Source organism: Manis javanica, chromosome 10 (assembly GCF_040802235.1).
Source record: "Manis javanica isolate MJ-LG chromosome 10, MJ_LKY, whole genome shotgun sequence".
NCBI classification, from domain to species: Eukaryota; Metazoa; Chordata; class Mammalia; order Pholidota; family Manidae; genus Manis; species Manis javanica.
Window position 1 is genome coordinate 6,544,729 of NC_133165.1, and position 14,642 is coordinate 6,559,370.

Below are 14,642 nucleotides of genomic sequence, written 5' to 3' on the forward strand. Positions count from 1 at the left end.
GGCCCAGCAAGCCAGAACTTGAGCCTGTAGCATGTTCCATGGGACATGAACTCCTGAGTTCCACTTTATTGCGAAACGGGCCCCTTCTCCAACCTCAATCAAGTATTTTATACCCACATGTATATCTTTGTGCTTTGAAAATGAGAACGTATTCATATTCTTAACTGGTATTAAGTTTACAGTGCTGGAGGCTTCATTTGCATAATAAAATGCTGTTCAAGAAGAGGTGAGGGTTAATCTCAGGGTTTTATCACTCTTTTTAATTATCTTCATTATGTCAGAACAAGATGTAAATTTTAATTCTACCTTGGTAGCTAGCAGATTCCACCAAACTTTGGGTCCCCTAATCATCTGTCATTTTAAATAGGCACAGGTGCCAGTGATTTTGAGAAACTAAATGCCCTAAATATGGTAAGCTTTATTCATCTGATGTATCACTTAATATAATTTAACAATTATTAATGTTAACCAGAAGCAAACCAGATGGGCACCCCCACAACCTCAAATGTATCCCCCTTGTTTTTCTTCCCCATCCTCTTCTTCTTCCACTGGCATTTAAATTTTTTCCCTGTTCTTAAAACCCAACCTATATTTAAAATTCCTCCCTGTTCACAGAGCCCATCTTTCTTTTCTCCTTCTCCATAAAATCTGTAGCCATAGCTCGCAATTTATGTGCGGTTATTTTTTTCAGTGACTCACAGACTCTCTAGATTTTGAAAAGGATCGGGTAATGTGTTCTTCACTCACGGATGTGAGAGGCATTGTCAAGGAATGGGTAGAGGGGGACATCTGTGCAGGTGTTGGGGTTATCTGCTAAGTTCGTTGTGGAAAAGCCCATCGTGAAGTCTTCATCCCAGCCTGGGTGATCCGAGGCAGAGCCTGTAGATCCCCTTTGAATGGGTATCTTGCTGAGGAGCACATACTAAAGGGGGCTTTCCCTGGGCTTCAGGAGATCAGCAGAATGCAGAGGAAGGCGGCTGCCCTTGTCTGCTGCTTCCGTGTACTGAGCTGGTGGCAGGTGGGACGCAAAGCCAGAATCCGAAAGGCTAAGCAGTCCTGATTGGCCAAATGGATTAACTACAATAGGTGTTTCTTATGGCCCTCGAATCAAGTTTGAGTAGGTACAAAAGAGTGTGATGGACGGAATGTGTGTCCCCCTGAAAATTCACATATGGAAACCCCACCTTGCAATGTGACGGTCTTAGGAGGTGGGGACTTTGGGAGGTGGGGACTTTGGGAGGTGACTAGCGTGAGAGATCTCACTCCTCTCTCTGCTCTCCACCGTGTGAAGATGGAGCAAGAAGTCACCTAGTTGCTACCCAGAAGGGGACCTTCACCAGAATCCAGCCACGCTCATCTCAGCCTTCAGCCTCCAGAACTGTGAGGAATAAATTTCTGTTGTTTATAAGTCACCCATTAAGGGCTGATGTTGTAGCAGTCTGAGCTACGACAGCTGCTGCACTCTAAATTAATCATGGGATTGGACATCAGAGCCATAGGGTCCCAGCCTATGGCTGTGCCACGTGGACAATTCACTATGCTGAGCCTCAGTTTCCTCAAATGTACAAATGAGATGGATCTTACTGATCAAATATTTTAAATGATATCTGAAGTAGTACTCAATTAGGGTAGTGTAATACTGTGATTTATATTAAATATGTATTTGCTCTTAGCCCCATTTCTGGCACAGAGCTCCTAAAACTCTTCAAATTTCCAGTGCTAAGAGGGAGAAAGGTTCTCTTATGTCAATGAGTTGCTGTTTGGACTCACCTAAGTGGATGGGGGCTGGTTGCCAGGGGAACCTACGGTGGGATTAGGGGGTTGGAACTTTCCCCACCCACCTGACCTCCTGGAGGAGAGGAGGACTGGGGGTTGAATCAGTCACCAATGGCCAATGATTTAACCAATCCTCCCTAGTTACTGAAGCCTCCACAAAAACCCAAAAAGATGGGGCTCAGAGGGCTTCTGGGAGTCATAAGATCCTATCACGAGGTGTTGCTCTTTCTCTCTCTCTCTCAGTCACTAGTTAACTTCAGCATGCACTTCTGGCTTGATAGATAGATAAATGCTATCTATCTTATCTCATGCTTGATCCAACCAGTGAATACCATGTCTAACTCCATTTTGAACGGCAGCTTTCCCCTTAAGAAGGGGACGTCAGAGAAGGGTACTGGGACAAGGAGGGTGGCAATGAATTATCCCAGGTTGGAAGAGGAGATTCTAGGAGGAAGGATGGGCCCAGGCCCAGGATGGCAACATAAGAAAATGTGGAGTGGTGCAGTTTATATTTCTAACCGCACATGGTGCAAGGAAGAAATATTTCTCAAGGAGAATAAATTTTCTTCTAGCTACATTTAGGTATATCTCAATATAATTCCCCATCCTGCCTGGCAGGTAGAAAATTTAATTTAATTACCATGCCTGTTCTTCCGGAGTCATCCAAGGTCAAAGTTCTGGGGTTTTTACGTGGAGTATTCTAGAACCTGGGACAAAGGGCTCCAGTCCATGTGCTACACTGGTTACCATTAATATGCTTATTTGCCCTGCAAGGTTCCCTGTTCCTCCAGACCTAAAGCCCCACAGGGTCTAATGCTCCTAATTGTCCCTCACACACACATTCCCCTCTGGGTCCACCTGCCCTGCTGCTATGAGACCAGTAATGCTTGGTCCTCACTCTTTCTGTATCTGTCTAAATTCCCACCACTTACTAGTCTTGGGGAAGCTTTCTCGTCTTCCTCAGACATCGGTGCTTCCTTCCATGAGCTTTTGATCATGGATGACTCATTATCTCCTATCGGCAGCCCCTTACATAGCCTCGTGGTCCTAGGGATGGAAGGGATGAAATGCTCAAATCATTAGATTTTTTTCTTAGTAGTTCATCAATTCTGTTACAAAGTATTCTGGAGATGAGTAAGTTTTAGACTGTGCAGCATAGTGCCTGTAGTTTCTGCTGCATGGCATATGTAAATATTTGCTGAGAGGGTAGATCTTTTATCAAGTGTTGCTATCACAAAATAACAGTAATGGCAACAATAATAATAATATAGGAGGCAGGAGATGTTTGGAGGTGATATGTAGGTTGATGACATAGATCGTGGAGATAACTTCCCAGGTATATACTTATCGCTAAATGTACCTAGTTGTACCATTCATTATGTGGAGCTTGTTGTACGCCAGAAATTTTTTTTTAGTATTCAGGAAATGGTAGGTAGTTCTCTATATCAGGCTAGGGAATATCTTAGGGAGTGTCAGAAAATAAGGGAAAGAGAGAAGGGGCCAGGTCAGGGAGGAGAACTTTAGGTACTAACTTAAGAAGTTTGAAGTATTGAATCCTTAGGGTGAAGGTATAATGGATATTTGAGGCTTTTGTTAATATGTTTGGGCTGCCTCCCCTGGAACCCTTCATATGCGTAAAAGATTCACCGCGGCGTACAGCACACTTGGGAGCCACCACAGTCCTCCTCCTACCAAGTAAACTGAAAGGACAGTGTTAAGGAGTGAACTATGTTCCCCCAGAATGATATATTCAAATCCTAAACCCCAGTATCTCCAAATGTGACCTCATTTACAACTGGGGTCCTGGCACAAATAGTCAAAATGAAGTCATTAGGGTGGTCTCTAATCCAGTGTGACTGTCCTTATAAAGGGGATAAGGGCACAGACAGACATGAAGACAAGAAAGACAGTGGGGCAAGACACAAGGAAAGCAAAGGCATGCCAGACGCTACTGGAATATGGAGAGAGACCTGGAACAGATCCTTTTCTAGAGCTTTCAGAGAGAACACAGCTGTGCTGACACCTTGACTTTGGACTTCTAGTCTCTGGAACTGAGACAATAAATTCCCGTTTTTCTAAGCCACCCAGCTTGTGGTACTTTGTTGTAGCAGCCATAGGAAATGAATACAGCTATTCCTCACTTCCTCAGCCTCCCTTGCAGCTACATTAGAGGCACATGACCAGGGTTTAGCCAATCAGAGGCATCCAACCAGAATGCACCTGGGCTGAGGGGCACACAGCAGCATCCAGCTTCAGTGTAAGAGTGGTACCCGCCTGGCTGCCCGCTGTGGCATGAATTTGCCTGTGGTTCCAACTGTGCTGCCTCCCCCTGCTCCTGCCTATTTCTTGAGGTTGGTGATTCTGTGTGCTGAGAATTTTCCAGTAAATTCCACAGCCGCTTAAATGAGAAAAGTTTCTTTTGCTTGCAATTGATAACCTGGCTAGTACTTACGGGGAACCAGGAAGGATGTAATCCATCTCCGAAGTGGCAAGTGGTGGACAGGGGGAAGTGCAGTCTGTAAGTGGGGTGTCAGTGGCTCCAGGGGAGCGGGGAGTGGATTAGGTTTCAGGTGGGAACTGGGAATTCAGAAAGCCTGAAAGAGAATGAGGGTGCTTAGTGCCAAGTGTGTGTGTGTGTGCATATGAGTGAGTGTGGGCGGACTTGCAGGCACATTTGCACATTCTCAGCCGCTGATCTTCAAGAGGGAGAGCAGCCAAACGTGCCCATGGGGGTGAACTTCGGTGACCTGATGGTGCTCGCTAAACAGTGCGTTCAGGCTTCACCAGCACCGAGCAGGGCAAACGACAGGTCCCAAGTTTGAAAAATGAGCGGCTTCACTCGCCTGGTGCTAATGCCTTTTTCGAAGAAACTTACGTCTTGGAAATGTCATGACACATTGCAATCACGGAGAACACAGCCACAGTAATTAGGAGCGTTTCCTCAAGAGCAGAGCATGTCGAAGAAGATACATGGCTCGCAGCATAACATCCCTCAACAATGGTGGGATGAGGGAGCATGCGTGCCGGAAGCAGCCTTTGAAATAAATCCTGGCCGGAGCTCCAGCAGCTAGAACTTCTCTTGGGTAATGGAACTGCTTCAGGAATCAGAAGGCTGCCATGCAGGTACTGGATGGCTACAGATTAGGTGAGTGGCTTTGGCCATCCCTACAGGCTGCTCTCTGACTCAGTTTCTCCACCTTACAAATGAGAATAGCATCGCATGCCTTCTGTCATATCATATGCAATCAAATTCCAATGATCTGAAAATCACTGTGGTTTATTGAATGTACTGTTCGCCAGGCAACTAGCACTATTCTTGTGTTAACTACCTTAAAACACACAAGAACACCATGAGATGGATACCATAACTACCACTGTTTAAAGGAGAGAAAAATCAAGGCACAGAGAGGGTAGATTTATTTTTAAGGTCATAAAGGTAGAATTTGATAATGCCAAGATTTGAGCTCAGTCCAGATCTAACATCTGATTTCCGGACCACCACGTGATCCACCTCTCACAGCAGATGCCAGTGTCATGAGACGTATAAAGTGCCAGTAAAGAGACCGTGTGCTCATAAGAACAACATTGGGACTTCTTTAAAAGAGAAAGTGAACAAAACAAGAGGGATTTACCTCTGCTTGTGACAACTTAGAATTAGCTGTGACAATAGTAACAAAAATAGCTGTTAATAGTTCCACCCTATTGAGTACCAATGGGTACCCAGAGTGCCAAGCAGTAGATAGTCTCAGTAAATGAGCCCAGTGTATCCTCCCAGTAATTTAGTAAATAAGGGGATGGGTTTCCCATTTTACAGATGAGAGATTTAGGCCCAGTACCTAACAAGCCCAAGAGTATCCAGCAAAATAAATGGCCATGATGAATTCAAATTCAGACAGACAGATACATAGGCTGTGCTCTTTATAGACAAGTTTCTCTCAAAGGAACATCCATTTAAAATATTTGAACCTGCAGGCTCCCATCTCAGACAGAGGAAAGAGCGCAACGATGTTAACAAGATAATGTAAATATTAACATTCACTTCAAGAGGTTAAATTATCTGGAAGGCCTCATTTCTAAAGGCCACCTTCTCTGGTCTGCCTTCTCCAATAGCGCTATAACCTTTTCCATGTGGAAACTCTGTAACCAATATTGCTTTGCACGGTCTCAGGTTTTCTGGGCTGTCATCTGGGCAATGAGGAGAATGGAGAAAACCGGTTGCTTCTCACATTCAGCTTCATCGGTTGCCCGTGAACATTCGGTTCTTTCGAGGCAGGCCCTGGGATGCATGTGGCCTGCCTTTCTGATCCCATTAGGAAGCCACTCACATGTGACAGAGGAGGTCTGAAAAGATGAGGACTTGGAACTCCAACCGTTCAGTGGAAATGGAGCTTTATCAAGATGATAACACAATGAGTCCTTCAGAAGTCCTGCTTTAAATAATTGCCAAGACTGGTTTGCAACAAAACGGCCGGTGCTCGTTCAGAAGCATTAAAAATTGCAGGCATGTGAGAAGTCTGTGGGTTGGTTGTCTTGAGTATTATTCTGCAAAATTAGCAGCTTTCCCCTCTCCAAGACAGAAGGGAGGGCTGATAAGGACATCATAGAGGACTGCAGAGAGTGGTGGCTCTTAGGACACAAATCTATAACTGTGATTCCCAATAATGGCATTTATTGGGTCTGGCCATTGAACAAGCCACCTCACTCCTCTTGACCTCACTAGACTTGGTTAGCACTGGTGTTACATAGCAATAATAATTCCTACACTGAGATCCTTTAAGGCACCAACTATGTCTTATTTACCTCTCTAAACACAGTGTCTGGACATAGTACGTGCTCAATTAATGATAGTAAATAATCAGAGCTGCTAGAGTATTTATAAAATAACTTACTTTACAAAACGTCTTGCTGAATTCCTGGTACACAGTTGGTGTTTTATAAATAGCTATGATCTCTTCTTCCATCTTCAGCCTCTCATTTATGTCTTCAAAAATGCCATTCTAGACTTTGTCTCTCATACTCTACAAATTCACGGGGCACATTTTTGGAGGTTTAGCAGATATCTCAGGCACAGCATGCCCCATACTGAGATCTTAATCTTCCTCCAAAACTCTACCCACACTTTCTCCATCTCAAGGGGTGCTAATGCCATCCTTCCATGTGCTAAAAAAAAATAAATAACTGAGAACACAAGAAAACAAATTTTAAAACCATTTGATTCATTTACATAGTGAACTGTGTTGTTTGGTAGAGAAATTATCACAGCCATCATATTTTTATTGCAGATTGCATGTTTTATCAATGTAAGATGACCCTTGCTGCATTTCATGAATTTTGCTTTGTCTCTTTTGTAAGCAGAATTCCGAGCTCTTTCTTTTTCCGATAAAGATTTCCTTGTCTTATTGATGTTAACTTTTTATGTCACTTCCTTTACATGTGGTTGAATTTTATTTTTTTAATTTTGACTTTTTTTCTTAGTAGGAGAATTTTTTCTCTTTCAACAGGGAAGTTTAAATCATGGACACTTGTTATCTTTCCTAATACATTTATTCTTGTATGTGCCATTTTATCTTTTGCTTTTTGTCTGCATTTTGTTCCTCTGTTTCATTTTTAACGCCTCCGTGAAATTTCTTTTGGCTTTCTGATCTGTCCCATATGGATTGAGTTTCATTACCATGTATGATAACATTGTGATTTTATACTTGGTGTTTGTGCCCACTTGTGGCACAGAGTTCCTAAAATTCGTGGAATTGCCTAAGAAGTGAGAGCTATATAGGTGTCTTCTGTTGTGTTAATGGAATGACTTTTGGAGCTTAGTAAGTAAAGGGGACTGTTTGGCAGGGGAACCAACCACCTGATTAGAGGATTGGAACTTTCAATCACCACCCTCTTTTCTCCATGCCCGCTAGCACTTCAACCCCCAACTCCCAACCTATGAGGGAAGGAAAGGGACTGGCGGTTGAATAATCACCAGTGGCCAATGATTTAATCAATCATGCCTGTGTAATGAAGTCTCTATAAAAACCCAGAAGGACTGGGTTCAGAGAGCTTTCAGGTTGGTGAGCACATGGAGATTTGGGAAGAGTGTCCCACTCGGAAAGGGCAGGAAGTTCCACACCCTTTACGCATGCCTTTTTCTGTGCATCTGTTCCACCTGGCTGTTCCTAGGATTATGTATCCTTTTATAAAACCAGTAAATGGGTAAGTAAAATGTTTCTCTGAGTTCTGTGAGCTACTCTAGCTAATTAATTGAACCCAAGGAGAGGGACTTGGGAACCTCTGATTTATAGCCAGTTGGTCAAGAATAGTGACAATCTGGGCTTGCATCTGGTGTCTGAAGTCTAAGGAGGTGGTCGTGAGAACCTCCAGTCTGGAGCCAGTTGTTCAGAAACACTGGTGATAACCTGGGCTTGGGATTGGTGTCTGAGGGGTGGGGGTGGGGCAGTTTTGTAAGGCTTAACCTCTGGAATCTGATGCCCTCTCCAGGAAGATAATGTCAGAGTGGAGTTGAATTGTAGGACCCCCAGCTGTTGTTCAAGAATTGCTTATTGGTGTGGGGACCCTCCCACCACACTGGAATTGGTACCAAAATCTATCATGTTACTTTCCCGATGATGTGAGTAGCATACTTTATTTCTTGCATCTTATTTTTACTCTGTTGCTGGCTAATATTGATTTCCCCAAGAGAATCATTTACAGGGGATTAGTGTGACTCATCTCCACAACCCTATATATTTTAACTTCTTTGTAGTCTGTCTTGCTGAATAGAATGTAAGTCTCCTGAGGTCAGGCCCTCTGATTTGTCCCCACGGTCACTGCAGCAGCAAGCACACAGCATGGGCACACATGCTTCAATAACTTTTACGAATAAAAGAAGAAATTTCTTCACCCCCTTTTCCTTTCATGTCAGGCTCTGCAAATATGATCGGAGAGTCAAACCCAGATGGTTTTTTATGCTATTATCTTCGTATGATACAGTTTTTCCTTTAAGAATTATTTTTGGCCTCTATGTACAATTTAGCGACTGCACTTAAAATTATCCCCCCCCACCCCACTTACCAAACACCACCCATATTTTACCACCTCTAATTCTACTTTTAGACAAGAACAGGTGTTCCCCTTCTGCAGGAAAAAAAAAGCCCAGTCTTAGAAAGCAGAGGCATCTCAGCTCCATAAGATCTATGAGAAATAGAGGTGAAATTTTATTGAGATGATTGTGCACAGGGAGTTGTTACTCACCTATAAACTGAGCCGTTCAATGTAACAGATATTAATTGGCACACATTCTGTGTTGGGTATCATACCAAGTGAAGGCTTAATATAAAAAAATGAAACATACATTCAACAAATGTGACTAAGATCCCTTCTTTGTAACAGGCATTGTTCTGAGCCTTGAGGTCATAACGGACTACAGAGACACACTTCATGCCACGTAATAAGACACTCAGAGACCCAACTGCACCTCAACTCCAGCTGCCACATAAATTCTGAATTCATGGTTTTCTTTCTTTCTTTCCTTTTTAAAGCAGACTTGGAGCAGATGAAACAAAAAAAAAATCATTGCACTCCGAAAAGTCCCAGAAATTCCAGAAAGTACCAAGTGCATTTTGCTAAGAACTGGGAAAAAGATACTCTGAGCCAAGAGCTCAGGTCCTTCATCTTGGAAGACAAATTACCAGTAATCCAGTTAACTTTTCAAAAGCATTATCTAAATGAAAAATATCAAAGTGTGAGATATCCCAGCAAGAACAGCTCCAATTTCCTGCCTGGATGCTAAGTAAGGAATAGACTGTTTAATACCATCCTGATAACATTTTTATAGGTTCATGTTGGCCCATCAGATTGCAATTTGTCACCTGCTATCTAACAATTTTCTAACTCCTCATCACTTACAGTGTAAAATAACAGGCACAGAATTCCACGGCTTTTTTTAATAACAGAAAGGTAGAGTGGGAGTGAGGGGCTTTATTTCTACCAAATGGTGCTTTTTTCCTGGCTAGAAAAAGAATGGTTGTCAATAATTCAAGCACAGTATGGTATGGAACTCCTCAAGCTTCTTTCCACTGATAAATTTGTGAAGGATAACAGAAAATGAATATGCAAATCCCTAAAACTCTCTTTCCCTCACCTCCTGACCTTTCCACCCTTTGGGGGAGGGAGTGTAATGAGGAGACACATGAACAGATGGAGTGAAGCTTGGGGATCCAAGCTGGGCTTGGGGTTTGCATCCGAGCTCAGGCATTCAAAGCGACATGACTTTGGACGGCTACCCAGTGTCCCTGAGCTCTTGGTCAGCACTCCCGGGACCGTGCTTCCTGCTCTCACGTTCCTGGGCTGACTGAGGCTCAGCGGCAGCACCTCCCACAGAATGGGAGACACTGTAGGCACCCACTAAACTACAGATTATAACGTTGCAATATTAGGCACAGATCCCTTCCTCCCCCTGGACGCTCGGATCCGCCTTCTGGGATGTCTTCCTCCTGGTGTTTCCCCCCCCACACCTCACAATTTGTTGTGGCTTTCTCTCCTCTACTGCCTTCTCTCTTCTCCCCTCTTTTCCTCTTAGTATTTGAATGACTCAGGCCTCAGTCCCGGACCCTCCTCTCTTCTCCGTCTGCACTCATTCTGTCTCATGCAACACCATATATCTGATAACTCAGATTTGGATCTCCAGCCTGCAACTGTCCCAAACACCAGACTCAGAGATTTACCTCCCTTCTTCACACTGCTACCCATCAGTCTGATATCTCAAACTCAGCATACCCAAAACTGAACTCCAGATCCTGCCCCACACATCCGCTATCCACCGCCTTTCCCCTCCCACCTGAGGCCAGCCTGATTGTTTTAAATGCAAAGAACAGAAACCTTCAGGCACCCTTAATGCCTTCTTACTAGTGCACCCCACCTCCAGCCCCACAGGAATCCTATGGGCTCCTCCATTTCGTCAGCCTAGAACTTGATGGAATCAAGGGTCATGTAGCTCTGTAAAGAAACAAGGAATTCAAAGGAAACGTTACACAAGGCATTTGGTTGTTTGCTTGACTCCATTGGTAGTTAATCATAGAATTTGTCTGGTGTGCACTGCTTCCATTGGGATGAGCATTGCATTAGCCAGTCTGAGTCTTTCCCCATCATGCGCCTGTTCTCATGAAGGAAAGAGATGGTGTGATTTGCCTTGCAGTCATGGCATGTGGAGAAAGCAGTAGCTACTGGTGACCAGCAGAGAGGCTGTAATTGGTTAACAGACCACTGTGGCCTTACCGGTGTCAGCAACGGAGCAGGAACTCAAGGGGTACCTGCCGAGGCACGGGGGTCATATCTCTATTCCTTTTCATCTCCTGAAATGTCATCTCCTAATTGCTGCTGGCTGGGAACCAAGGATAATCCCCTCACAACAGATGGTCATTTACTAGGAGAAAAAGCAGGGTAGCTGTGTCCTTTGGAGTATTCCAAAAGCTAAATATTTGTGTGTGTGTGTGTGTGTGTCTGTGTGTGTCTGTGTGTGTCTGTGTGTGTGTGCGCGCGCGCATGCGTGTGTGTGTGTGTGCGTGTGTGTGTGTGTGCGCGTGCGTGTGGTTTTTGAAAACAACCTCCCAATTATTTTAACCACTGACTTTCACAAAATAAATTGTGAAACTGTCTCGCCTCCACAATTTCATTTGAATCTTAGAACAATCTTGAGATAAAGGAGCCATTGCCACTATTTCCATCTCCTGCCCAACCCCCTTGCCCGGGCTTTGATTTCCTCTTTATCCTCTAACGTACATCCCTTCTCACCTGACACTCACTGCTCTTGTTTACAACATGGCCTGCATATTTTCTCTCTTCTGCCAGAATAAGAGTAGAAATCTTTATTCATTCCTTAATCTCAAATATCTCAAACAGTCTCTAGGATATAGTAGGCACTCAATAAATACTGGCCGAATGAGGGAGTACAAACATATCAGTTACCCATCCACGCCCATGTGGTCATCACCAGGCTGACTGTAACTTCCTCGGGATGTCTGTTCAGCTCTTCCCTCTGTATAGCATTCTTTTCCTGGACATGCCTGGTCCCATCTTAAAAACCCAGACTCCAGTTAAAGAGTTTCATGTCCTTGGTGACCTGATAAAATCAATTATGCATCAGACAGTGAAAGTTCTGAATGTGCAATTTCCCTGCCTCGTTCTGGCCGCCAGGAAGCTCAGCACCTTCCACATATTGCTCCATCCAGTCACCAGTTCATCCCTTTCCTTTCTCTCCTATTCTGTGTGCCTGTGGGCTTTCATAATAAACTCATTTCTTTTTCTTTGGAAGTAGATATGAATATTAATGAGACAAATTAAATTTAGATTAAACACAAAGTAAGAGGTTTCCGAAGGAAACTCCTTGATACTAAATTGTGATGTCCAAGTCATAAACCTAAAAAATGGAAAAAAAATAAATGGTTACAATTTACGGAACGTTTACTCTGTATCAGACTTATGATGTATCAGGTGTGTTTCTTCAGACCTGACCCACTTCTCCATTGACGGGATCTCCCTGACTCTCGAACATCTGGGAGTTGTAAGCTCCTGGCCTAGATAACATATGACATTTGAGACTTGATTGCATGCGCTGGAAGGAGCATGGCGAATATGTCTTTTTAGGTTTAAGGGGACAGGAGTGGGACAGAGAGCTTACACTGCCGGAAGCACAGGAGTTCTCTAAGTCCTTAACAAAGCATCGCCTCCCCCCCTCTCCGGGCCCCTTCCCCACATTCACACACTCCCTGCTAGACTGTTGCATCTACATGCATCACTTTATCCCGATTTCCCAAAGCAAGCCCTTGCCTTCAAGAGATGCCATTTATTGTAGTGCCTTCATTCTGCACGACTGGGCCTTGCTGAAAAGCCAAGATCTGGCAACGGCCGATGACACCTGCTCTCTCCCATCCTTTCTTATGTAGATGAGTTTCCATTTTCTTTTTGGTGTATCCGTTGAATTCTGAGTATTTTAATAGTTGTGAAGCTTCACTGAACTCAAGAAGAGCTTAAGATCCAAGACATTAAATCGGCGCAGCAATAATATCTAGCAGAAAATGAGGATCTTGTTCTTAGCCCTCCTTGTCCTCCCTAATAATGAGGAGCTGATTTTTTTACTATTAATGTAACTCTTGCACGAGGAACTCTGCAGTGGTCCAGGGTAATGCATCCTTAATTAATGTGCCATCTTTTCAACGTGTCCCCATTTAATTATAAGAGCTGATGAATATTAGACCTAAGGAGTGGCTGGTGGTTGGAATAACAGAAGGAAAATGTTGAGTCTTGGCATATTGCAGGGTGAGAATTATTTTTCCCTGGGAAAAACACGAGGATGCAAAAAGTCATTTGCATGCGTTGTGAGCCCCCTAGGACACCTCCTTCCTCCACCCTGCCCCTCTGATCTCTGGCTTCTTAGAGACTTTTTATCAAGCATCCTCAGCCTACTACTTTTATTTCTTTTTCATGGGACCCTATGTGAGTCATTTTTGAACCTTATATGACAATCTTTCTCATTTTAGGGGACTTTTAAGTTGTAGTCAAATATACAAAACATAAAAATTTACTGTTTTAACCATTTTTAAGTGCAGTGGCATTTAGTCCATTCCCATTGTTGTGCAACTGCCATCCATCTCCAGAACGTGTTCATCTTCTCAAGATGAAATTTGGTGTCTGTTCCACCATAACTCCCTTACCCCTGGTAATCACTATTCTACTTTCTACTTTTATGAATCTGACTATTGTAGGTATCACACAAAAGCAGAACTATATAATATTTGTCCTCTTATGGCTGGTTTATTTCTCATAGTGCAGTGTCCTCAGGGTTCACCCGTGTTGCATCACACATCAGATTTATTGTGCATGCTTGTTGGGGGAGTGGGTGGCACCTTGGGTATCCACTCAAGTATCCATAGATATTTGGGTTATTTCTACCTTTTTGGCTGTTGTAATAATACTGCTATGGATCTGGTGTACCAATATCACTCTGAGCCCTTGATTTCGGTTCTCTGGTGTATACCCCTAGAAGCAGAATTACTGAGTCCTTGGTAACTCTACGTTTAGATTTTTAAGGAACGGCCTGCTGTTTCCACAGCACAGCACCATTTCACAATCCCACCACAATGCACAAGGGTTTTAATTTCTTCACATCCTCCACTTGTTCTGATAGTAGCCATCCTAGTGGGTATGAAGTGTTCTCTCATTGTGGTTTAGATTTGCATTTACATAATGATTGGCCATGTTAACCACCATCAGTTGCAGGTCAGCCAGGTGTGTATCTTCTGGGAGAAATATCTGTTCAAGTCCTTTGCCCATTTTTTAAATGGGTTTTTGTGGTGGTAGTTGTTTAGTTGTGAGAAGTTCTTTATACATTCCAGATATTAATATTTCATCACGTAGTTGATTTGCAAACATTTTCTCCCATTCACAGGCTGCTTTCACATGTGATAGTGCCCTTTGAAGCACACAGTTTTCTTATTTTGATTAGTCCAACTGATCTATTTTTCTTTTTTATTGCCTGTGCTTTTAGGGTCACACTTGAGAAATCATTGTCAGATCCAGTGTCATCATGCTTTTCTTCTAAGGGTTTCATAGTTTGAGCTTTAATCCATTTTGAGTTCATTTTTGTATATGATGTAAGGAAGCAGTCAAACTTCACTCTTTTGCTCCCAGCATCATTTGTTGAAAAACTATTCTTTCCCCCATTGAATGGTTTTGGCATCCTTATTGAAAACCATGTGACCATATACGCACAGGTCACTTTAGAATGTTAATATACTTCTGGCACCAAACAGCCTTGGAAAATGTGTGGGACTTTGTGGTCAGACAAACCTGAGTTTAAGACCTTATTTTGCTCCTTATTAGCTGGG